This window comes from Coenobita brevimanus, chromosome 62 (genome assembly GCF_032717465.1).
Source record: "Coenobita brevimanus isolate Jiangsu-jjx chromosome 62, ASM3271746v2, whole genome shotgun sequence".
Taxonomy (NCBI): Eukaryota; Metazoa; Arthropoda; class Malacostraca; order Decapoda; family Coenobitidae; genus Coenobita; species Coenobita brevimanus.
The window spans coordinates 34,684,631-34,694,630 of record NC_137015.1 but is presented as its reverse complement, the minus strand read 5'-3'; positions in this window follow the sequence as shown (position 1 = coordinate 34,694,630).

Below are 10,000 nucleotides of genomic sequence, written 5' to 3'. Positions count from 1 at the left end.
TCACATGATCATACCATCTCAGCACACTTCGATTCTGGTGTCCACAGACTTCCTCACTCCGCATCTTTCTCAAATCACATAATTTCTAATCCTATCCACTCTCTACTCAACATACAGTCCTCATCAGTCCCATCTCCATTTCTCTCACTCTTGACTTTTCATTTTCATGCCACATCATAGTCTCGAATCTGTATATTAAAGTTGGCACTAACACTCCTTCATGTCAGCCTTGAACAGCTGCAATACTCAAGCCTCTGTTTCTTATGAAGGCCTTCATAGCACCAGCTACTTTCCTTCCTTGTGTCACTCTACTGTACTTTCCACTTTTGCACATTTTCCTCCCTTTTCTATTGCTGTACCCAGGTATTTGAACTCTCTCTCATATATATATATATATATATATATATATATAAAATTTGTTCTAGTTCAATCTTTCTTTCTACTCCAGAAAGACCATGTACCTCTTATGTTCTTGAAGAGGGATTATGAGAGGTCCAGAAACTTTCTGTTTCAGCTTACAAAGACTAATGCACAGTATTTGTGTGCAATAGTTTACTGTTGCTGGTGACCTCAAATGACCTCCAACTGGTGACCTCAGATAACCTTGGAGGTCAACCTCACACAGCCGATGTCTGGACTGGAGGTCATGTGAGTCTCCATGCCAAATATTTGGTGGCTGGGTCCAGTCATTTGAGCGTGTATTACTGGTGACCTCCATTGCCCTCGGAGGTCAACCTCATATAGCTTATGTCCGGTCGTTTGACCACGTATTACCGGTGACCTCAAATGACCTCTAACCACTGACCTCAAATGACCTTGGAGGTCAACCTCATATAGCCTGTGTCCAGACTGGAGGACATGTGAGTCTCCATGCCAAAAATTGGGCTGCAGGGGTACCTGGCATTGCCCAGGCCAAAAAAGCAAACACTGTGCTAGTGACCTCAAATGACCCAGATGTGAATTTTGATCCTCCTGAAACCTTCCTTGGGTCACCCTGATTGAGAATATACATTGGTCTGGGGATCTCTGGCCTTGGGTTTGGGCATAATTGAAGGACAAACTAACAACGAGGCTCATATATACTGTATATATATATATATATATATATACATACACACATATATAAGGTCTCCCTCACTTTATGATCGGTATGCGTTCCTAGAAAGGCAATTGTATACCGAACTTAAGGTTTAATGGGAAAGATAGGGATGTGTTCCTGGGCTTGTATATAAGAAACCCAACACCATACAAGTGATCTAATATGCAATAATAATAATGATGTTTTATGTATTGTAGTGCATTTGAATCACATATGAATGTACATTTGCAAACATAAAGACATGAACTAGCATAAACAACGACATGAAATATGGTACAGTATGAAGAACAGGAAAAATAGTAATATCCTGCGCACTGACACGTAGAGGTTGTAAACTGAACGAGTGTGCGGGTGAGACTGGGCAGTGATGCTTGGTTGGCGGAAGCACGGGAAAATGTGTGCACCGTGCAGGTATGCCACACAACTCTCAGGTGATCTACCTGTGAGCGCAGGATTCTTCCACATTACCAGTTGTTAATGCAAGGTAGCTCAATCATAAAACGAACGATTAGTACTAAAGAAGAATAATCATAAATGTGAAATATCATAAAACAAAACATCATAAAACAAGGGAGACCTGTATATATACATTTATTTATATATATATATATTATATGTAGCCTCTATGGTACGGTTGTAGAGTGTGCGTTTTCATACACTGAAGAACAAGGGTTTGCACCCCGCCAGGGTAATAAACTTTGAGAGCTTTCTTCAGGCCACATACTGCTTTAGCAGACATAAGGGGTGCTGTGGTTGAACCATTGTAGCATACTATAAAGTATGCTTGCACCCAGTCAGCTTGTGCGGGCGGATTACATTTGGTTCACAGACTCCACACTCATCCAAAGCCACTACAACACTACAGTCACATGTATAGGCACTTCTCACCCTACATACAATCTCTACCAGACAGCCTAAGCCAGTTGGTAGAGATACACAGGCTGTATCATCCCCACTTTGGTCAGGATAGGCCGGTCCTGCAGTGGACACTTAAACTGCTGATGAGATGAGATGAGATGATATATATATATATATATATATATATATATATATATATATATATATATATATAAGGCATGAGGAGAATCTAAGCTTTGTATATATTGCACAGTGGATGTGCAATATCCACAGTGTTGTTCTTGTGATAGTTTGAATCAGTAACTGCGTAAATAATTTCAGGATGGCTGTACTTATTCCCCAGTGAGTTATGTTGCTTTGGTACACTTTGTCCTCTTAATCCTTGCTTGACCGGCTGCCTTACAGTAAAGTTATCATCCTGCTTGGCACCCATGAACCTAATGTATAGTAATTCCTCACTTTGTAGTAACAGAATGTGCACTGAGTGGTTTGCTTATTTAACTTTTTTCTGCTAAAGTACAGTGATTTTTTTTTTTTTTTTTATATGCTTGTGAGGAGTTAGTGTTTCATATTGGAACAAACTCTCACTGAAAGCAATTTCCACTTAATGTGGAATTGTTAAATGTACACGCCTACATTGTTGAGAGAGGAATTATATATATTCTATATCCTGTCTTTAAAACAAGAACTGGTTACTGTAAACTTGTTAATCCAAGCCTGGGTCCAGGCCATATAATAATCCTTTTATACCTATGTATAAATGTACATTTTATATATATATATATATATATATATATATATATATATATATTCTCACACACACACACACACACACACACACACACACACACAGTAATCCCTCTGTTATCCGGACGGCCATTACCTGGACTCTGTGATCCAGCTGTTCGAAACCATTATTCACACATTTTTCCACTTTATTCTGACAAAATGCATGGTCTAGTTGGAAATTATGGCAGCGCAAACATTCTGCACCTGTCCGGGTGGGAATAGCCCGGTGGTGCCACCCTGTTTGGCTGGGTAGTTCACCCAGTGTCCACTAGAAACCCCCTTGGTTGTTCTCAGTTTCCGCCTGGTGACTGTGTAGTGAACAGCTTCTCTCGGACAGTTGGTATGGCAGCTCACATAGTAGCTTTTGTGGTTGTTTCCTACCTGCTTCAGGCCTTGCTATTCCTTGCATGCCTCTTGCTAGGGCATGTGATGATGGCTCCTCCATTAGGGCAAAGGAAGAGAGTAATGTTGACTGGAGAAGCGGGAGATCCTGGGTACGATTGATGCGGGATGGTCAAATCATGAGTATTGATGTTGATTTTATTCCAGGCTACTGTACGTACCATGATTTTATTCTATTTTGCCATTATGTTTTGTGTGCCCTCTGCATTTTTCTTGTGTTGCCATTTCTTTCATGTGTTCATGTCTCTGCAGGGTATGGCCCTACAGTGATGATTGCTTGTCTGTGGGTGATGGGTCTGCTTGACCATGGTACAGTAATTGATTGGCTGTGGTTTATAGGTCTGCTTGACCAGGTAGTGTTAAACTACAGGAACAAGTGTTGTACAATGTACTGTAGTGGCCTTTTACACTGGCTTTCAAAGTTAGGTTACATACAGGGGGGGGCCAGGGGAGAAGTCCATCATCCGGACAGAGTCATTACTCGGACGTGCCTTTGGCTCTATTACTTTGGATAATCATGGGATTACTTTTTATTTATATATATATATATATATACAGTACAATCCCTGCAATCCGGTATCCAGACAAACGGAATACTGTACTCAGAAATATGGGAAAATTCAAGGGCTGGTGAATCAGTAAGTTATGACTAAGCCAGTTTGAATGGACTGCCAAACCTCTGTTTTATCGTGTCATGCGAGGCTGGGTGAAATTGGACAAAGTGAGGTGAAGGCATTTCCGGCTAATGTAAATCCCTAGTAAATCCTCTTAACCACCCCTCCTCTCCCCCTCTTTCCCCTGCTTGAATTCAGTCATCCTCCAGACCCTCCACAAATCACCAGTTTGCTTTTTACCACCAGACAGTAAACAAGCTTTCTTGCTATTGTGTAGCTCTGATGGACGGTAATTTCTACACTCCAAAATGCCTAAAGGGCAAACTAAACGTAAGCGTGTCATGCTTACCTTGAAACAGAAGCTGGACATATGCAACAGACTTGAAAAAGGCGAACATTATAAAACACTGATGACTGAATATAGTGTAGGAAATTCAATGATTTATGATATCAAGGCCTCAGTATCCAAGCTCAGTGCATTTTTCATGAAAAGCGAAACAAGTAAGTCCATTGAAAAATTGGCATACTCTTCATCGTTCGAGTGGTTTTGCTTAGCAAGATCTAAGGAAGCATGTTATTTCTGGTCCTCTTATACATGAAAAAGCAAGAGAGTTTCACAATAAAATGAATATAGAAGTCGAGTGTGATTTCAGTATTGGATGGTTAAATCGTCTCAAAGACAGGCATGGAATTCGTAAACCAGGCATCTCGGAAGAGCAAATCAGCAAACAGCAAACACCAGTGCGTTTTTCTTCCTAACCGACCAACTCTAACTTGCACCACATTAATTCATCTTAGAACACATATGCACTGGCAGAGTTGAAAAAAAAAATGTTAATAGGAATTAATGTTTACTTTGTTGGAAGAAAAAAAAATAATATGCTTGCACCTTGTACATCATTTATTTTATTTTGTGCAAAACAGCTGATTGGCAGGTGAGGGGTGGAGTGATGGCGGTCAGGTGGGGAAGAACAGTTGGGGCCAGGACTATAAACAATGCTCATTTGGGGGCACAGGTGTCGTGATAATTCTACAGTGCAGTCTTAACATCAGTTCAATAAATGTTCAAGATTTTATTTATTTTTCCATTTTTATGAGTACAGAACATACAACAAATACTTTGGTAAACAGAATGGTGCAAAACAGCTGACTGGTGGGTGAGGGGTGGAATGGTGGTCATCAGTTGGGGCCGGGACCGTAAACAAAGCTCAAATGGGGACACAGGTGTAGTGATAATTCTACAGTGCAGTCTTAACATCAGTTGACCAATAAATGTTCAAGATTTTCAGTTCACCAATAAATGTTCAGGGTTTTCTTTATTTTTCCATTTTTATGAGTACAGTCCATACACTGAATAATTTGGTAATTAACAGAAGAGTTGTGCATTTTGCAGTACTGCTAGGTATTGCATACACGTGCGTTATGACCATGGTGTGTGTTTATGAGGCAATTTTTCAGGTGGAATCTCTTAGTGTGGCCCTTGATGTGGAGTGGTGAGTACCTGAATTGTATTTACTGCTGTGAGAATTATAGCCTTTGTACAGACTTGATTTGAATATCAGAAATACGGGAAAAATCTGTAACCAGGACGGTTAATTCCCCAAGCCTCCCGGTTAACCGGGATTGTACTCTGTATATATATATATATATATATATATATATATATATATATATACAGTAATCCCTCCACTATCCGTTGTAATAGAGCCAAAGGCATGTCCTGTAAGTGGTCCTGTCTGGAAAGTGGACCCCTGGCTCCTGGACTGGTACTTATGGACCCTAACCCAGCCTGACTTTGAAAGCCACCTAAATAACTCCCTACCGGATATGCACAGCACCTATTTAAACCTATTTAAGACCCTATTCACACCAATAATGGATATAAAGCATGAAATAAATGAAAAGGAACCCAAGAATAAGGAATTAGAAGTGACTGTGGCCGCCTTCTCTAAGGCTTTGGCAGTGGTGAAAATGCTCTTGAAGCACGTACAGTAATCCAGTGTTGTGCTGCACTTACAGTAATTCTTTGCACTGTGAGTTATAATTGTTTAACACTGCACGTTGTTAATTGCACCATGCCAGTTTCAACTGCCAGTTTGCACTCCACAGTTAATCCTTTGCACTAAATTCTAATTTCTTAACACTGCACAACACTGTAAATTCCCGTGTGGTTTACTGGCGAGGTATTGCAGTTTATTCACTGTTTACTCGCAAAAAACGAGCACTTGCACCATCCATTGCGATAAGCTTCTACCCGTGATCGCAGTTAAGCAGTAACTGGTGGTGAGGGAGGAGCAGGGTTGCCAGATTGGAGCTTGGCCACATTACCACACTCCTCAATTTTCATTACCATATTTAACTTTTCATTACAAAATTCGTAAAGCTAGCATTTATTCTTCACTAATTATATATACAAGTGGAAATACGTGTAATCACTCTCCTTATAATTAACAGCATGTTGATTATTTTCACACTATGTAGGCTAGGAGATTAATCAGAGATAGCAGACAATCTACTATCTCCATCCTGTGTATCCTCATACATGTGAAAAATCCGTTTGGTAATGCGTTATTCTGATTCATTACCAAATGAATTTTTCATTACCAAATTGGCCCACATTTGGTAATGAAAAATACCAAATGGCAACCCTGACAGCGGAGGGGGGAAGAAGGAAGGAAGGGGTGAAGGGACTGTGGTGTAAACAGCTGTTCAGCGCCACGCGGCAATTTCAAATTACGGGTGGGGAAAAAATCGTAATTGGGGGGGATTTTTTTTTTTTTTTTTTTGGCCATTTTTGGGTTCCGAAGGTCCAGGCCCACAATGTCCGGTAAATGGGGTGTCCGGAAAGTGGGCGTCCGGATAGTATAGGGATTACTTATATATATATATATACAATATATATATATATATATATATATATATATATATATACAATATATATATATATATATATATATATACATATATATATACAGTATATAGTGAATATACTATTAGCTGAAAAACCTGCAGTACAGTATTACAGAAGGTTCATTGCCCACCGTGGTGGGTTGTGAGTCCAGTTTGTTTGTTTGTTTTTTCAAACTTCTGTGTGCTTGCAATAACTCGTTGAATCTGGATGACATTGTGTTTAATATGTGCTTGCTACCAGATGACTTTATTCATTTCAGGAAAGGCCTCTTGTGCTGAAGGCTAATATTAAGGATATATCTATCCCATCCAGTTTGAAAAGTCTATCCAAAGCTGAATAAACTTGTCAGTTGGTGACAATAGCAAAATGAATAAGATGTCCCTGGATGCTGTTGGTTAACAATGACCATTTCATAGATTTATCAGAACTAAGTGAACAGTGTACAGAGATTGAATCATGAATACAGTTTATAGCATTAAAACATAGACCTGTATTCTTGTCAGCTTGGGAGGCTTTCAGGCACATCTTCCTTAGGGGTTTATTATGCATATTGCACTTCAGTAGCTTTTTGTATGGTTTTAATTTCCTTTCAGTGTACTAGTGATTTACAACAGAACAAATGAGATTTTTAACATGCCATATGCTGAAGTCAACTGATTAGGAAGAGGAACTAGATGGCCTCCTTAATCAGTGACAATATGGCCCTAGGTTTTATATATACCATAGTCCCTGATCACTAATGGTAGTCCTCTTGCGGTACGCATGAGAATGAATGACTTGCACGTCACACGACTCCTGAGGTTAATTTTTTCAATCAGATGACTTATTTATTGCTTAAATCTTGCTATCTCTAGATGATTTTTTTTCTGCTTAATAGAACCCCTGGTAGTTAAGGTGTTAAAGAAGGCTGTATCTAATGTCTCCAGTTTGTGAAGTGTAGTAAAAGCTGAATAAAATTGTCGATATAGCAAGAATAATATAAAAAATATATCATGGAAATGAAGTGTTAACTTACAGTATGTGCATGAATGTACTTGCTGTTACATTGTTTGCATTATTTTGTGACCTTCTGTATGTGAGCATCAGGTGATTCTCCTCCCTGGATAATAAACTGTCTTTTTATATTTCTGTTACCACTTTTATCTTACCTGCATTTCTTGTAATACACTGTTTTTACCACTTCTTATTTGGGTAATCCTTATTCAGTTCTGTAAATCATGTACCTTTTCTTTATATGCTTGCTACTTTGAGATTATTTTATTTAGTTTAGAAAAATCTTGTAGTAGTCAAGGGGATATTTAACATCCCCTGTTGGGAAGTTTGTTCAAAGGTGAATAAAATAATCTGGTATTATTAAAAAAACAAAAATGGGGAGAAGGGAGTTAAAAGGCAGGATGTGTCCCCTAACCAAAATGGAATCTTAAAGTTATGGTGATTTAAAGTTGGTGACAGATTAACTACTAGTTTCACAGTACCCCATTATTCCTAATTATTATGTACTCAGTACTGTAGTAAGTCTATCAAGTGTTTTCCTTGCTTACTTCCAAGTCACGGTGTGAAGTAAATACCTGTGTAGCGTGTATTAATCCTTTAGTGTGGCATCATCTTTGCATGTCAAAACCTCAGTCTGTGAGGAGTTTCATTTATCACTCTTTTTCTGCCCATTTGTATGTTTACTTTTATACTTTTTTTTTTTTTTCTGGGTGGTTCTCATGGAGTTGTCAGATGAAAAAATTAGTTGTTTTGTTTACTTCATTTCATGTACAGTATATGCTTCTGTATACACAACTAATAATTGCATTTTCCCTCTCAGTGTGTTAGCCTTGTCCTTTTTTTTTTTTTTTTTTTTCCTCCCCGACAAGAAGTTCATGTGTGTGTGTATTTACCTATTTGTATTTACCTATTTGTAGTATACAGGAATTGAGCAATGCTCGTGTTGTCCTGTCTCCATATCCACATTTATCAAGTCTACCTTTACACACATGAATGTTTTTCTCATGCACCACCTCTTTGTCTAAGTCGTTCCAAATATTTAAGAATATACCTAATTGTGATATACACGGAATGTACTATGCTCGTGGGTTTCCGTTGCTGTTTCTCAATAAGTCAAATTTAACTTTAAACTCGTTTAAGTTTTTAGACTGGACGATCTCTTTGTCCAGGCTATTCCATAAGTCTATACTTCTGTAAGGAAAGCTATATTTCTTGATATCCTTCAAGCAGCTTGACTTTTTCAATTTCATTCCATGTCCTCTTGTTGCTCTCTTATCCCATACAAACAGATCTTCTTTGTCAATTTTATCTACTCCCACCATGGTCCTGAACACCGCAATCATGTCTCCCCTCTTTCTCCTTTCCTCTAACGAAGGCAAATCCAGTTTTTCCAGCCTCTCTCTGTATGACAGGTCTGTCAGACTGGGGACCATCTTGGTTGCTGTTCTTTGTATTCTCTCAATCTTGTTTATATCTTTCTTTTTGTGTGGGGACCACACTACCGCTGCATATTCTAACCTGGGGCGGATCATGGCCACTATCAATTTTTTCATCATTTCCTCATCCATATAATGAAATGCTACTCTTATGTTAGTCAAGAGCTTATAAGTCTCTCCAACTATCTTGTTAATGTGCTTTTCTGGTGACAAACTATCTTGGACCAGCACTCCCAAATCTTTCTCTTCTCTCCTTTTTGTGATTAATTCATTACCCAAAAATAATTCAGTGATGGTCTCCTGGTACTTTTACCCATTTCCAATATTTTACATTTCTTTACATTAAATTTCATTTCCCACGTCCGGCTCCAATTGTGTATCCTATCCAAATCCTCCTGCAGTATTTTACAATCCTCCTCAACCTCTATCTTCCTCAAGATCTTTACATCATCAGCAAACAGACTTGCATAACTGTTCACTCCATCTACCATATCATTTACGTAAATCAGGAACATTACTGGCGCCAACACTGAGCCTTGAGGGACTCCACTTGTTACTTCCCTCCATCCAGACATCTTTTCCTTTATTACTGTCCTCATTTGTCTGTCTCTCAAAAAGTCTCTCATCCATTCCAGAAGTTTCCCCTTTAGTCCTCCTATATATTCTAGTTTCCACATTAGTCTCTTATGAGGTACCTTGTCAAAGGCCTTCTCTAAGTCTAAGTACACACAATCCACCCAACCATCTCTCTCCTGTACCACATCAATCGCTCTTGAGTAAAAGCTCAACAAGTTTGAAACACATGACCTTCCACTTCTGAATCCAAACTGACATTCAGCCAAAATATTCATCTCTTCCAGATATTTTATCTATCTGTCTTTCAGGATTCTCTCACACA